The sequence below is a fragment of the Lithobates pipiens genome, unplaced genomic scaffold (genome assembly GCF_037356315.1).
Source record: "Lithobates pipiens isolate NorthernLeopardFrog02 unplaced genomic scaffold, aLitPip1_a1.2 Scaffold_22, whole genome shotgun sequence".
NCBI classification, from domain to species: domain Eukaryota; kingdom Metazoa; phylum Chordata; class Amphibia; order Anura; family Ranidae; genus Lithobates; species Lithobates pipiens.
Genome location: NW_027507784.1, coordinates 146293034 through 146310736, shown reverse-complemented (window position 1 = coordinate 146310736; position 17703 = coordinate 146293034). Strand labels below are relative to the sequence as shown.

Genomic DNA, 17703 nt, shown 5'->3' with positions numbered 1-17703 from the left:
AAAGAAAAGCATATTGCTGACATGGGGTCCCATTTGCAACATGTTACAGATTAAATCCTAAATGTAGCTGTAAAATGGACCAAAAGGTAGTTAGTCTTTAAAACCCATGCACAAGATTTAGTGAATGTCAGTCATTGCTTTATAAATGTACCCCAGGGCAGCCATAGAAATGGGTTAAAGTGGTTGTATACCCACTTTTTTAACTTTTACCTACAGGAAAGCCTATAATAAGGCTTACCTGTAGGTAAAAAAAATATCTCCTAAACCTGTACGGTTCAGGAGATATTCCCCTCGGTATGCGCCGCTGACTGCAGCGGCGCATGCGCACAAGGGGGTTCTCTCCGTGAAAATCCGGCAGCGCTCGTCCGGCCGGATTTAAATCTCCCGCGCGCATGCGCGGGAGTGACGATATCGCGGCTCCGGCCACTCACAGCGCCGGAGCCGCGATACCCGGAAGAGACGCCGAGGGAGCATGTCGGCTCCCTCGGCGTGGATCGGGCGAGATGTCGGGGCCTCGTTCTAAGGTAAGTATTTCATAATGAGCTAGTATGCGGTGCATACTAGCTCATTATGCCTTTTGCTTTGCAGGTTTTAAAAAAAATAAATAAAAATTGCGGGTTTACTACCGCTTTAAGCAGATGAAGTAGTTGATTCGAGTACAAAGGTTCCAGGAAGGTTTTTAAATGGTTATGTATGTGCATGTGCTTTTTGACATCGGCGTGTTGTTATAATCATTTTACAGTTTTATTGCTTCAAATCTCAAACATGGCTGAACTATTGTGAATGAATGGTGACCTCCTGCTAATGAGCTTCTGATGCTAATTACAGGAACACCTGCAGAAATTAATTAACACGGTTTGATTAAGTAATGCAAAAAAAAAGGTTTCTAAATGTCATGGCTGCTTGAAGTCCAGAACAAAAGAGAATTGGAAAAATGTTTTTTTCACAGACAAGTGCAGATCATTTGGCTTTAGGCTGGGTTCACACCTCCGCCAGATTTGTCCCACAGCAGGCGTCCTGTTTTCAGGGATGAATCGGGGACAAGTTTTTTCCTGAGTTTGGCCCTGAAATGGAGCTAAAGACACACATTGTTCCTGTGCAAGCCGCAACGGAGATATGTGAACCGGCTCCATAGAGAGCCGGTCCCAATCTCCTGTCATGCCAATTGGATGCGAGGAAACCCCCACCCAATTCGCATAGGTGTGAACCCAGCATTAGTGATTATTGTACCACAGTACAGGTTGGGAGTATGGCTGAGTTTAGGAACTTGTATAAGCACTATATGTATGTTAAAGTGTATCCAAGGACACAAATGTAAATTGTTGCAGCTTACTATGTGTTTATGTTCTAATGAAACCAAGGTTGAACATTTTGGCCATAATTCCCAAAGATACGTTTGGCACAAAATCAACACTGCACATCACCATAACACAATGCCCACAGTGAAGCATGGTGGTGGCAGCATCATGCTTTTGGGGCTGGTTCTTAGTCAAGGTAGTGGGAATGAGTATGAACAGTTCCAAATACCAGTCAATATTGACACAAACATTCTGGCTTCTGCTAGAAAGCTGAACATGACGAGGAACTTCATCTTTCAGCATGACAACGACCCAACGCATACGTCCAAATCAACAAAGGAATGGCTTCACCAGAAGAAGATTAAAGTTTTGGAATGGTCCAGCCAAAGCCCAGACCTGAATCTAATTGAAATTCTGTGGGTTGATCTGAAGAGGGCTTGTGCACAGGAGATGCCCTCGCAATCTGACAGATTTGGAGTGTTTTTGCAAAGAAGAGTGGGCAAATATTGCCAAGTCAAGATGTGCTATGCTGATAGACTCCTACCCAAAAAGACTGAGTGCTGTAATAAAACCAAAAGGTGTTTTTTTTTTTTTTTTTTTTTTTTCTGAGGGGTTGTGGTTTACCTATTTTGTCCCCGGATTGGGCCTTCTCCTCATTCTTCCCCTTTTTCTTTCCTTTCCCTTCTTCTTCTTTGTTGTTTTTCTTTATTCCTGTGTGCCTGACTACCCAGGATTATGTTGGTCCTGAGCTCTGTCAGTAGAGCTTATTTGACAGATGGGTGGTCTCTAATGTGTCTGTACCTACAGTATCTGATTGGTGCACTAGGAAATTGATCAATGCCTCGCAGGATGGCTTGTTGACTTTCGTTTATGATTGGGATTGAGGGTGTCATTCTGTTACGTATCTTTTTGGTGTGCTTATTTGTATTGATGAAAATAGTACGTTGGTACTATTGTTTTGTTTCTTCTTCACTTATGTAAAACCTCCAATAAATATTTTGAAAGTAAAAAAAATCAAAAGGTGCCTCAACAAAGTATTAGTTTAGGGGGGGCACACTTATGCAACCATATTATTTTAGTTTTTTTTTTTGTTTTACTTCCCTCCACTTAAACTATTTCAGTTTGTTGGTCAACGGAGTTGTACAGTTTATAGGACACATTAAAGGTGGAAAAAGTTCTAAAATGATTTAGCTTTGTCTCATTTTTAGGCATCACAGAAACCTGACATTTTAACAGGGGTGTGTAGACTTTTTATATCCACTGTATAAACACATCCATATTCATATAGCGTTCTGAAAGAGGCCTTACTCCTGACCCCTACACACTCTGTATGATCAAAACGGCTTTCCTAAGCTGTCAGTGCTGCTTCTTTAGACTGGGATACCTCGAGACGGAAAATACATTTAAAGGGTGCTGTGACCGAAGAAGGGTTGAGTTACCCTGTATTTTCTTAATTTATTTCAACCAAGACAATACGACAGGAAAGCATTTTTTTTTTTTTATTAGAAAATCTGCAGTGTCATGGAAATTCTTGAAGGTTTTGATGACTTCACCATTTTCTCAGGGCTGTAAAAATTGCATCTCTTTGTGACTTGTAGCAGTTTTGCTCTAATGAGTTCCCGGATATAACGGACAGATGAGTGCAATGCTAAATTCAAGATATGCTGTGCCGCTCATATTGTGCTTAATAAAGTCATGTGTGAAATTCTACAGCTGTGCTTCAGTTTTGACAGCGGAGAGCCTGCTGGCTACGGGATGTCTTCGGCTTCTTTAAAAAGCCCTGGTGGAATTTCATGTTATTGTTGTACAATTATTCACAATCCACATCCAATTACCATGAAGCAATGGGGTTAGTGTTTACACCAGGGGTGTCCAAACTTTTTTCAAAGTGGGCCGGATTTGATGAAGTGAACATGCCTGAGGGCCGACCATTTTGCCTGACATTCTTTGAACCATTGAAAATTCGGTCTAAGTGTGTCCATCCGAGCACTAATACACGGCCCAACAAGAATTTTCTTGCCTTTGTTGCACTCGTTCCCAACACACAGACGAATGCTCTGCACTTTAGGGGGCACCGTTAATTCTTAATGGTACCCCACACATTGGAAAATGTAGGGTGCTTTTGGTGCAGTGCAATAAAAAAAAAAAAAAAAAAAAAAAAAAAAAAAAGCTTGGGGGCTTCTTTCCCTGCATTTTTGTGAGTAGGGAAGTCCATTGAAATTAATGGGCTGCCCTACACAGTACGCAGCCACACAGATGTTGCATTTACGGGCTTAAAACAGGTGGTGAGGAGGCAACATAATGCCTCTTTATCACCATTCAAATGCCTCTGCAAAGAGATCTGTGCATGGATTGCTTTTCAGAGGAGCAGGAGTCCTGGCTAATATCACACACAAGCCCTACAAAAGCAGTTTTGATGGTATAAGAATGGGGGTCCGGATTAAAAGTAACATACACACAGACACAAGCACACAAATGCAGGCACACATACAGACAAATGCACGCCGCACACACATGCAGACACATGCATACACATACATACAGACATATATGCACACACATACAGACATACATACAGACACATGTGCACACACACATACACATACACACACACATACAGACATACATACAGACACATGCATACACATACACATACTTACAGACACATACAGAAATGCATACAGACACACATGCACACACATACCGACATACAGACACATGTGCACACACACGTACATACAGACATATATACAGACACACACATACACATACACACACACACAGACATACATACTGACACATGGGCGCACACACATACATACAGACATAAATGCACACACATACAGACATACATACAGACACATGTGCACACACATACAGACATACATACAGACACATGTGCACACACACATACATACAGACACATGTGCACACACACACACACACACACAGACACATGTGCACACACACACACACACACACACACACAGAAACATGTGCACACACACACACACACATACAGACACATGTACACACACACACACACATACAGACACATGTGCACACACACACACACATACAGACACATGTGCACACACACATACAGACACATGTGCACACAGACACATGTGCACACACATACAGACACATGTGCGCATACACATACAGACACATGTGCACACATACATACAGAAACATGTGCACACACACACACATACAGACACATGTGCACACACACACATACAGACACATGTGCTAAAACACACACATACATACACATGTGCACACACACACACACATACACATGTGCACACACACACACACACACACACACACACACACACACACACACACACACATACAGACACATGTGCACACACATACAGACACATGTGCATACACATGTGCACATACACACACATACAGACACATGTGCACACACACACAGACACATGTGCACACACACACACATACAGACACATGTGCACACACACAGACACATGTGCACACACACAGACACATGTGCACACACACAGACACATGTGCACACACACACATACAGACACATGTGCACACACACACATACAGACACATGTGCACACACACACACATACAGACACATGTGCACACACACACACACACATACAGACACATGTGCACACACACACACACACATACAGACACATGTGCACACACACACATACATACATACAGACACATGTGCACACACACATACAGACACATGTGCACACAGACACATGTGCACACACATACAGACACATGTGCGCACACACATACAGACACATGTGCACACATACATACAGACACATGTGCACACATACATACAGACACATGTACACACACACATACATACAGAAACATGTGCACACACACACACACATACAGACACATGTGCACACACACACACACACATGTGCACACACACACACACATACAGACACATGTGCACACACATACAGACACATGCACACACACACATACAGACACATGTGCACACACACACATACAGACACATGTGCACACACACACACATACAGACACATGTGCACACACACACACACACATACAGACACATGTGCACACACACACATACAGACACATGTGCACACACACACACACATACAGACACATGTGCACACACACACACACACATGTGCACACACACACACACACATACAGACACATGTGCACACACATACAGACACATGCACACACACACATACAGACACATGTGCACACACACACATACAGACACATGTGCACACACACACACATACAGACACATGTGCACACACACACACACACATACAGACACATGTGCACACACACACACACACATACAGACACATGTGCACACACACACACACATACAGACACATGTGCACACACACACACACATACAGACACATGTGCACACACACACACACATACAGACACATGTGCACACACACACACACACACACATGTGCACACACACACACACACATACAGACACATGTGCACACACATACAGACACATGCACACACACACATACAGACACATGTGCACACACACATATACAGACACATGTGCACACACACACACATACAGACACATGTGCACACACACACACACACATACAGACACATGTGCACACACACACACACATACAGACACATGTGCACACACACACACACACATGTGCACACACACACACACATACAGACACATGTGCACACACATACAGACACATGCACACACACACATACAGACACATGTGCACACACACACATACAGACACATGTGCACACACACACACATACAGACACATGTGCACACACACACACATACAGACACATGTGCACACACACACACATACAGACACATGTGCACACACACACACACACATACAGACACATGTGCACACACACACACACATACAGACACATGTGCACACACACACACACACATGTGCACACACACACACACATACAGACACATGTGCACACACATACAGACACATGCACACACACACATACAGACACATGTGCACACACACACACATACAGACACATGTGCACACACACACACACACACACATACAGACACATGTGCACACACACACACACACATACAGACACATGTGCACACACACACACACACACACACACATACATACATACAGACACATGTGCACACACACATACAGACACATGTGCACACAGACACATGTGCACACACATACAGACACATGTGCGCACACACATACAGACACATGTGCGCACATACATACAGACACATGTGCACACATACATACAGACACATGTACACACACACATACATACAGAAACATGTGCACACACACACACACATACAGACACATGTGCACACACACACACACACATGTGCACACACACACACACATACAGACACATGTGCACACACATACAGACACATGCACACACACACATACAGACACATGCGCACACACACATACAGACACATGCGCACACACACATACAGACACATGTGCACACACACATACAGACACATGTGCACACACACATACAGACACATGTGCACACACACATACAGACACATGTGCACACACACAAACATACAGACACATGTGCACATACACACACATACAGACATGTGCACACACACATACATACATACACACGTGCACATACACACACATACAGACACATGTGCACACACACACACATACAGACACATGTGCACACACATACAGACACATGCACACACACACATACAGACACATGCGCACACACACATACAGACACATGTGCACACACACATACAGACACATGTGCACACACACATACAGACACATGTGCACACACACATACAGACACATGTGCACACACACAAACATACAGACACATGTGCACACACACACACATACAGACATGTGCACACACACATACATACATACACACGTGCACATACACACACATACAGACACATGTGCACACACACAGACACATATGCACACACACACACATACAGACACATGTGCACACACACACACATACAGACACATGTGCACACACACAGACACATGTGCACACACACAGACACATGTGCACACACACATATACAGACACATGTGCACACACACATATACAGACACATGTGCACACAAACATACAGACACATGTGCACACACACACACATACAGACACATGTGCACACACACACATACAGACACATGTGCACATACAGACACATGTGCACATACAGACACATGTGCACACACACATACAGACACATGTGCGCACACACACATACAGACACATGTGCACATACAGACACATGTGCACACACACATACAGACACATGTGCACACACACATACAGACACATGTGCGCACACACACATACAGACACATGTGTGCACACACACATACAGACACATGTGTGCACACACACATACAGACACATGTGCACACACACATACAGACACATGTGCACATACACACACATGCATACACATACACACATACATACACACACACACATGAATAAAGGCCTTTTTAACACTAATCTAGCTTGTAGTACAGTACCTTTGCAGCTTCCTCATTCAGCCGGGTACTGCACTGTAGGGGGAAGCAGAGAGCACAGCACAATCCTCTGCACTTTACTTTCACTTTTGAAGCTCACGGAGCTTCTCACAGTGCCGGGGATCGGCTGATCTGACAGCCCTGATCCCGCAGCACAATAAATTGAGAAAGACCAGGCGGGCCGTTCAAAACCGGACCGCGGGCCGCAATTGGCCCGCGGGCCGGACTTTGGACATGCCTGGTTTACACCGTGGCGTTACATCTACTTTAATTATTTCCATTTACTGAATGTATAGAAGTTAAATTGCCCTTACTTAAAATAACAGTAAACACAAGAATTAATATAAATTGCTGTACAGACTGTTCAGTTATAAGTATCACCTAAAACTCTTTTTTAGACGATCTGTTTGGGGGTTCCCCATAACCTCTACTACAGATGGTTTCATTACATCACTGCTATGTGCAGTTTCATTAAAATATTATTTATTACAAGATTGAAAAAACATGAAAGCCCAACTTTTTTTTTTTTTAATTCTTCAATTAACATATCAACACTCATGTTTTCACTACTTGAGGAGCTCTCTAAGCTCCGCTCCGTGATTCTGCTAGGTACGGCGGGGAGCCACTTCCCTGCTGCATCTGAATGGGGCCTATAATTGACACCAGTTCCAGAGTTGTCTTTCCATCCCTGTCTCTTTACTATGCCATTCATAAAGCATAGCCGCAACATCATTGCTGTGCTTTGTGAATAAGAGGAGTAGAAGGAGTGGGATAGAGGCACAGCACCAGAACTGGTGTCAATCATAGACCCCATTCAAAGCCAGAAGTTGGTCTCATTTTGGATGGCACCCCCAATGCGAAAATACAGTAAGAAAAAAGTAGTGCACCACAACACACAAATGCCAATTCTCTGTGCAATGCAGAGCGCTAAAAAAAAAGTGGAGATGCATTATTTTGCACAATGTGGGCCCATTTAAAAGAAACTGTTTGCTTTAATGCAGTGTATGTCAATACATAAATATATTGCATCCACACATAATGGTTAATTCATACAAATCTGTGAATTGGCCCTAAAGAGATCTTTATGGAGCAACATTTGAACAGATGGCTATGTACAGTGCCTTGAAAATGTATTCATACCCCTTGTAATTTTCCACATTTTGTCGTGTTACACCAAAAATGTAAATGTATTTTCTTGGAATTTTATGTGGTAGGCAACCTTTTGAGCACAGTGTGCCAAAAAATGTTTTCAAAGAAATTGAGATTGCCGATTTTATAACAAAAAAAAAATCAACTTCGCACTCTCAATCACGAAATTTATTTTTTATAAAGTAAATGCTGTAAACTACTTGAGTAGTAGTGAGAAATTAACATCCTGCACTCTCACGCCTCAGATCAACCCCAATTCCTGCAATTCCACACTTCAGATCAAACCCAATTCCTGAAATTCCACACTTCAGATCAACCCCAATTCATGCACCTTCAAACTTCAAATCACTGTCCCCCCTGCTCATCTGTCCCACCGCTGTAACCCCCTGTACATCTGCCCCACCACTGTACTACCCTGCTCTTCTGTCCCACCACTGTAAGCCCCTGCTCATCTGCTCCACCAATGTACCCCCTGCACATCTGCCCCACCACTGTAACCCACTGCACATCTGCCCCACCTCTATACCCTCCTGCACATCTGCCCCATCTTACATCTGTCCCACCACTGTAACCCCCTGCTTATCTGCCCTACCAACGTTCCTCCTTTCTCATCTGCCCCACCACTGAACCCTCTGCACATCTGCTCCACTGCTGTACCCCCATGCTCTTCTCTCTCACTGCTGAACCATCTTCTCATCTGTCCTAACACTGAACTTATCTGCTCATTTGCCCCACCACTGTAACCCCCTTTCTCATCTGCCCCACCACTGTACCTCCTGCACATCTGTCCCACTGCTGTAAACCCCTGCTCATCTGCCCCACCACTGTACCCTCCCTGCTCTTCTGTCCCACCACTGATCCCCCTTCTCATTTGCCCCAACACTGAACCCCCCCTGCTCATCTTTCCCACCACTGTAACCCCCTTCTCATCTGGCCCAGCGCTGAATCCACCTGCTCATCTGCCCCATCACTGTAACCCCTGCTCTTCTGTCCCACTGCTGAATCCCCTTCTCATCTTTCACCACTGTAACCCCTGCACATCTGCCCCACCTCTGTACCTTCTTGGGCTTCTGTCTCACCTCTGAACCCCTCCTGCTCATCTGCTTCACCACTTTTCCCTCTTCTCATCTATGATGTGTGTGATATGTAGAGTGGTGAAAGGAAGCAGAGATGAGACACATCTACTTGTCCTGGCACACTCATCCTGCTGATCCAACTCTCGCATCCAGTCCACGTGCTTGTATGTGATGCATGTGATGTATGAGATGTCACTTACAAGCATCTGGAATAGATACACACTGATGAGCTCAGGTCCGGCATTTTCTGAAAGCAGTGGGCCTGTTTGCAGGATCATAAGTTGGGCTCCCGCAGCTGAGAAAAAGTTTCTGCGCCGCAACAAAAGTTGGGTGTGATTTCATTGCACTGAATTCTGGGTGTGGTTTAAAGGGACACAGAGTGCAGGCGTTCAGTAGTAAGTGACGCAAAGGTTCAGGAATAATTTCAACAAAGTTCCCAGAAGCTCAACAATAATTCTACAAACTGTCACCTGATTGTGGTTTTCTCAATCACAGTGAAATCGCTTTTTTCTGAGATTGATGGTGGCAACCAAGCAAGTCATCTTCCTCCAGATGGTGGATGGGGTGTGATAGGATTTAGCAGTGGCCAATGACAGTCCCCCCCCCCCCCCCCCCCAGCGGTACTGCACTCAATCTCTTCCCCATCACCAATGCTGACGATCGCAGCTTCAGCAAAGTTAGAGAAACAAACACTGTTTCCAATCTTTTACAATGTGTGGGGGCACAGTGCCTCCCCCTCAGTGCGGATGCAGCATGGGAGATTTGAAATTGGAATGCGTTAGTGTCTCGCTAACACTTCCCTGTGCTGCTCTGCTGATGGGGAGGGAGTTGAATGCTGGCAAAAGAGGCTTTGCGTGCCGCTTGCGACACCTGTGCCGGGGGTTGCCTACCTCTGTGGTAGACCAACACAAAGTGACACATAATTGAGAAGTGGAAGGAAAACGATAAATGGTTTTAATTTTTTTTGCAAATAAATATTTGAAATGTATGGCGTGCATTTGTATTAATGGCCCTTTACTCTGATGCCCCTAACTAAAATCTAGTGGAACCAATTGTCTTCAGAAGTCACCTAATTAGTAAATAGGGTCCACCTGTGTGTAATTTAATCTCGGTATAAATACAGCTGTTCTGTGAAGCCCTCAGAGGTTTACTAGAAAACCTTAGTGAACAACATCATGAAGGCCAAGGAACACACCAGACAGGTCAGGGATAAAGTTGTGGAGAAGTTTAAAGCAGATTTAGATTATAATAAAATATCCCAGGCTTTGAACATCTCACGGAGCACTGTTTAATCCATCATCTGAAAATGGAAAGCGTATGGCACAACTGCAAACCTACCAAGAAATGGCCGTCCACCTAAACTGAAAAGGAGAGCATTAATCACAGAAGTAGCTAAGAGGTCCATGGTAACTCTGGAGGAGCTGCAGAGCACCACAGCTCAGGTATGAGAATCCGTCCACAGGACAACTATTAGTTGTGCACTCCACAAATCTGGCCTTTATAGAAAGGAGCCATAAGGAGTCACGTTTGCAAGAAGCCATGTGGGGGACACAGCAAACATGTGGAAGAAGCTGCTCTGGGCAGATTAGAAATCAAATTTGAACTTTTTGGCCTAAAAACAAAACGCTGTGTGGCAGAAAACTAACACTGCACATCACCTTGAACACACCATCCCTACCCTGAAACATAGTGGTGGCATCGTCATGTTGCGGGGATGCTTTTCTTCAGCAGAAACAGAGAAGCTGGCCAGATTTGATGGGAAGATGGATGGAGCCAAATACAGGGCAAATTTAGGAGAAAACCTGTTTGAAGTCTGCAAAAGACTTGAGACTGGGGCAGCGGTTCACCTTCCAGCAGGACAAGGACCCTAAACATACAGCCAGAGCTACAATGGAATAGTTTAGATCAACGTATAATTATATGTTAGAATGGCCCAGTCAAAGTCCAGACCTAAATCCAACTGAGAATCTGTGGCAAGATTTGAAAATTGGTGTTTACAGATGCTCTCCATCCAATCTGACAAAGCTTGAGCTATTTTGCAAAGAAGAATGGGCAAAAATGTCACTCTCTAGATGTGCCAAGCTGGTAGAGACATCCCCAAAAAGATTACAGTCCCCAATAAGACTGTAATTGCAGCAATAGGTGGTTCTACAAAGTATTGACTCAGGGAGGCTGAATACAAATGCACGCCACACTTTTCATATATTTATTTGTAAATAATGTTGAAAACTATTCATTTTTTTTCCTTCCACTTCACAATTATGTGCCACTTTTGTGTTGGTCTATCACATGAAATCCCAATAAAATACATTTACGTGTTTAGTTGTAACCTGACAAAATGTTGAAAATTTTAAGGGGTACGAATTACTTTTTCAAGGCACTGTAGTAGTACATTTCTATTGTCAGTTCATCACCCATTATAACATGATGGCCATTGATGTCATTCATTTAATCGATCCAATTTCTGAAACCACATCAAAGCAATACAAAAGAAAATTCCGTTCAATTTAAACATTAAGAATGCACTGAAGAAAGTGAATAAGAATGAAAAGAAATTGATATGTTGGATTTCTATATTCGACCAATAAGTTTTATCTTTGACTCAATCTTACAACATCAGTGAACAGGGTTTGAAATGGTTGTAAAAATTTGACAAAAAATTGGTAATGTTGGATTTGGTCAGGATATGAAATGATTGATAGGTGTATGGCCAACATAAGGCTGGACATTGACCTTAAAGTGTTGCCACCTATATAGATGGGATCCAAAGCTAAGGGTCCTCCTATATGTTGTGCTGAAGATACAAATAGATATGAGGGGAACACTGCTAGCACTAGTGTATCAGGGGAACATTGGCTTTTGAGGAAGATGTTATTAACACATCTGATTTGTTTCTTCTCGCAGATCTGGTGACTGTTGTACTATTAGGTCATTGCTGTAACAGACTTATCTGTTTGCTCATACTTAGTATACCAATTCATATTGCAGAGGAATTTCAGAATTGAACAGTAACGTTGCTGAATGCTGTCCTTGTGTGCTCGATCCTTCTAGAAGTGTAAATAATTATGTCCTTGATCGTAAGATAATATACAGTATATTGAATAAGTCATTATGAAGTGCAGTAACATACAGCATACAGAAATCAACTAGCGTTAGTGTGACCACGATAAATTGCTAACAGCTTTTTGTTGTGGCTTTTTGATTACGACAACTCATGAGTTGGCTGACGAGTCCATTTAGAGTTTTGTATTTAAAAAAAAAAAAAAAAAAAAAAAAAAAAAGCCTTTAGCTCCCAGATTTGTATAAATGCACATGGACATTTGCATGACACACATACAGTACTTGTTTAAAACTGAGCTGTCAGTTGGTATTCAAAATGTGAAGAATGGGATATATGCCTGTGCTTCCTTTTGCGTCAGGTTTAGCGTATTTCAAACCACAGTAGCCAGTTGGTGAATTGCATTGACGTCACTGGTGTTTGAGGAATAACACCAAGGTGAGTGCGGTTCACAAATCCTTTTCGTATATCAGTGCTTCTTCTGTTTGTATCAAAGTAGTGTTGCCTTTTAAAGAGAACTGGTTCAGAAGAAGATGAAGGTTGTAAAGATCGAAAACTCCGCTCTTCTTAAAGTGACCCCAAACTCTTCAAGTATATGTTCTAAACTCAAAACGTGTATTCCGTTGCACTCGGCCCTCCCCAAATCTCTGAAGTTCCTGTTATTGCTGCTGTGATTCTTCCTCCTACTGGCTACCTTTTTGTTTTCCATGGTCAAACGGTACTGTATTTATTGGCATATAACACACGCCGGCGTATAACACGCACCCCAAGTTTAGGAGGGAAGTTTAAAGAAAAAAACTTACATTTAAATGCCCATCAATGCAGCCTTATCAGTGTCATTTGCAGCCTTGTCAGTGTTGTTGCAGGCTTGCATTGCAGCGTTGTCAGTGTTGTTGCAGGCTTGCATTGCAGCCTTGCCATTTAGAAATGATGCTGCTGAGATACAGAGCAGATGTCCTGTGTATCTCGGCGGCGCTTGGTAGCTTTCGGCCACTTTCCGAAAGCTGCTGAGAAGCTCACAATCTGCGGGGGTCAGCGTATAACACGCACTCATGATTTTCCCCTGATTTTAAGTGCGTGTTATACGCCAATAAATATGGTATGTAGGAACCCAGCCACCCTCTCTTGCTCCCTCCAGAAATGGACTATGTACTGTACTATGGATGGTTGACTATGAGATCTGTAGTGTGCATAGAGCGGTGCACATGACTGCAACTAACATACACTGCTTGCTCTAAAAAAAATGGAAATGATGGGGCAAAGACCAGGTTCACACGCTCACGGAATTGGATACAAGGAGGCAGACATACACAGTAAGAACCAATGTAATAAAAATAATTACAGAGCCAATAAGTAGTGGATCTGTATGGATTATTTGGGGAGAATAAGAATATTGTTGTGTCACTTTAAGGAGGAAGTAAACCCTTCCAAACAACTTGGACCTATAGGTAAGCCTAGATTAAGGCTTACCTGTAGGTCCAAGCAATATCTCCTAAACCTATATGGTTTAGGAGATATTTGCCCGAAAATGGGCACCGCTGTCTACGGCGCATGCGCTGTAGACAGCGGCGCGCAGGCGCACTAAATGCGGCAAATCCAAGAATGGATTTGCCTAATTTGTCGACTCCCGTGCGCATGCGCGGGAGTGACGTCATCGCGGCTTCGCCGTATGGCAGCGGCGGAGCTGCGAGACGCGACTCCCGTGCGCATGCGCGGGAGTGACGTCATCGCGGCTGCGCCGCTGTGATTCGTCGGAGCTGCGAGACGCCACCAGCAACATGGATGCGGCGGACTACAGGGGACAGTGGCGACTTCGCTGGCTCCTGTGTCAGGTAAGTGACACATAATGAGCTACTATGCGATGCATAGTAGTCCATTATGCTTTACCTTTGCAGGGAAAAAAAGAGGAAGTAAACCCATCAGGGTTTACTTCCTCTTTAACTCCAGGCAGGGACCCATCATCACCTAACTAAAATCCCCTCCACCCCATCCCATCCCCCTTCTTGCAAATCCCCCAGTAGGCAAAAAAATAAATACTACACTAAATGGCCCAGATCCATACCTAAAGCCTCGGTACACACAATCAGATTGTTGGCCAACAAAGCGTCAGATTTTGTCCAAAGGGCGTGTGCCAGGAACTTGTCTTGCATACAAATAGTACACAATTGTCGGGCAACAAATATGAACAGAGTGAGGTACTGTGTGGAATTTCAGCTCTTGAACGCCACCCTTTGGGCACCTTCTGCTAATGTTGTGTTTGGGGTGAGCATTGATTTCGAGCATGCGTGCTTGTGTTTTGGACTTTTGTGTAACGGACTTGTGTACACACGATTGGAAAATCTGACAACAGACCTTTGTCTGCCGAAAAGTTACTAGCCTGCCATCCAACATTTGTTGGACAACAATTGACGGAGCGTACTAACGGTCGGATTTTAGGCAGTCTGCCATCATACAATTCCCCGACGAAAATCCGATCGTGTGTACGAGGCTTTAATCTATGGTCAGGCCCAAGTCTTTGAGGGTCCTCCTATGGTTGTCCACATCACTGCCTGGTGACAAGAACACTTTGCATTTGGTCAATGAGCTGGGTCCTCACAGAGCCCTAAAGACTCCAGACAATGGATCCCCAGTCTTCTCTCCCACAAGCCCGGGGGGTTACAGTGTACTGAAGAAGTAAAAGAGCGCTTTAAAAGTGTTTATTTTTTTTGCAATGGGTGGGAACAGGGAAGGTGGGAACATAATTTGCCCAGAGATTGGCTTTAAATGCACACCGGGTATTTGGCCATCTCTCCTAAATCCCTTTCCTCCTGCAGCAGTGTTTTGGCAGAGAAAATGCTTGACACATGTAAACGAATCTAGACACATTTAGACATGTCAATCGCTTGGGTAGAATTGGGCAGAAAAATCATTTATTGTAACTATTGAAATGCAAAGTGCTTGATGTGCCTAGCGTTTATGTGCGTTTAGTCGCATTTAGGTGTGTTTACATGTGTCAAGCTTTTCTTCTGTAGCGTTTTGGCAGAAGTGTTTTTTTTTTTTTTTTTTTTTTTCTGCATCTAAATGTGTGCATAGACACGTAGATTAACAGGCAGAAAACAAAATGCCAGATGCCTCTAACATCAGTGTTTAACCACTTGTTCTCCAAAAGTTTTACCCCCCCCCCCCCCTCATGACCAGACCATTTTTTGTGATACTGCACAGGATTACTTTGACAATTACGCAGTTGTGCAACACTGTACCTAAATGAAATTCATGTCCTTTTTTTTCCCCACAAATAGAACTTTCTTTTAGTGGTATTTGGTTACCTCTGCGCTTTTTATTTTTTGCGCTATAAACAAAAAAACAACCATTTTGAAAAAAAAATATATTTTTTTTTACTTTCTACTATAAAACACATCCAATAAAAAAAAAATATAAAAAATGTAATTTCTTCTGCGACATGTTTTTGCAAAAAAATAAAAATAAATCCCAGTAAGTGTAAATCGATTGGTTTACGTGACTATTATAGCGTCTACAAATAATGGGTGGTATTTATGTAATTTGTATTTATTTTTTTATACTAGTACTGATGACAATCAGCGACTTATAGTAAGACTAGATAGGAAAACTGCGATATTGCGGCGGTCTATCAGAAACTCACACGTGGGAACCAGTGACAGTACAATACAGTGATCATTGTTAAAAACATGTGCTGTTGCTGTACTAATGACACTGGCTGGGAAGGGGTTAAACATCTAGGGTGATAAAAGGGTTACATGTGCCTAGCCAGTGTTTTTGTGTACACAATGTGCTGATTTCACTAAGGGAAGAGATCGATTTTAGTCTCTGCTTTGCAGAGACACAGGATCGTCCCTTCCCCCCTGTCAGCACTGAGATCAGCCTTGTTTACTGTTCTTTACTAAGGATCACTGGGTGCCAGAGGACATTGAATCCCTGACACCTGCTGATCGGCCTCTGCTGTGAATTATCACACCAGAAGGGGCCTACGCCTGCCCTCTACAGGTGGTAGTGAAGAGTTGCGTATATATACATGATCCTGCACACAGATGCCTCTTTGTAGCAGTAAAAGTGCTATAGGGCGGTCAGCAAGTGGTTAAAATGTCCAGTGTACATGAGGTCTTATAGTGGTGCAATTTTTACCACTCAGGGATTTACGCTGTTTGCTTGTACTTTTTCCTTGTCAGGCTGTTAGACCATCGTGGAGGCTGACCTGTTTCTGTCTGAGCTCCAGCCTTTATAATACATTGTAGAGCTGCACAATTAATCGTTAAAAAAATTGTGATCTCGATTCAACCCCCCCTCTCGATCCTAATCTGGCATTTTCCTGATTCTATGTAAACCGTACAGAGTCGTTCTCTGCCCAGAGCTGTCCAAAAAAGCCCACAAATGTTTAACATTGACCAGCGCTGAGAGATAGAGAAGAGATGCATTGTATCATGTGGTTCTTTTAGATCAAAGGGATAAACTTCTGTCTGTAAATGAGGTCAGTTTTACCACTTAAAGACTAAGCCTTTGTCTCACACTTGTTGCTTACA

The 17703-nt window shown here is 43.3% G+C and overlaps 1 protein-coding gene across 1 annotated transcript in view; it reads left to right on the top strand.

Moving 5' to 3' along the window:
- Window positions 1–17703, top strand: part of PLCL1 (phospholipase C like 1 (inactive)) — a 447889-nt gene that overhangs the window by 180279 nt on the left and 249907 nt on the right. The window lies entirely within an intron of this gene.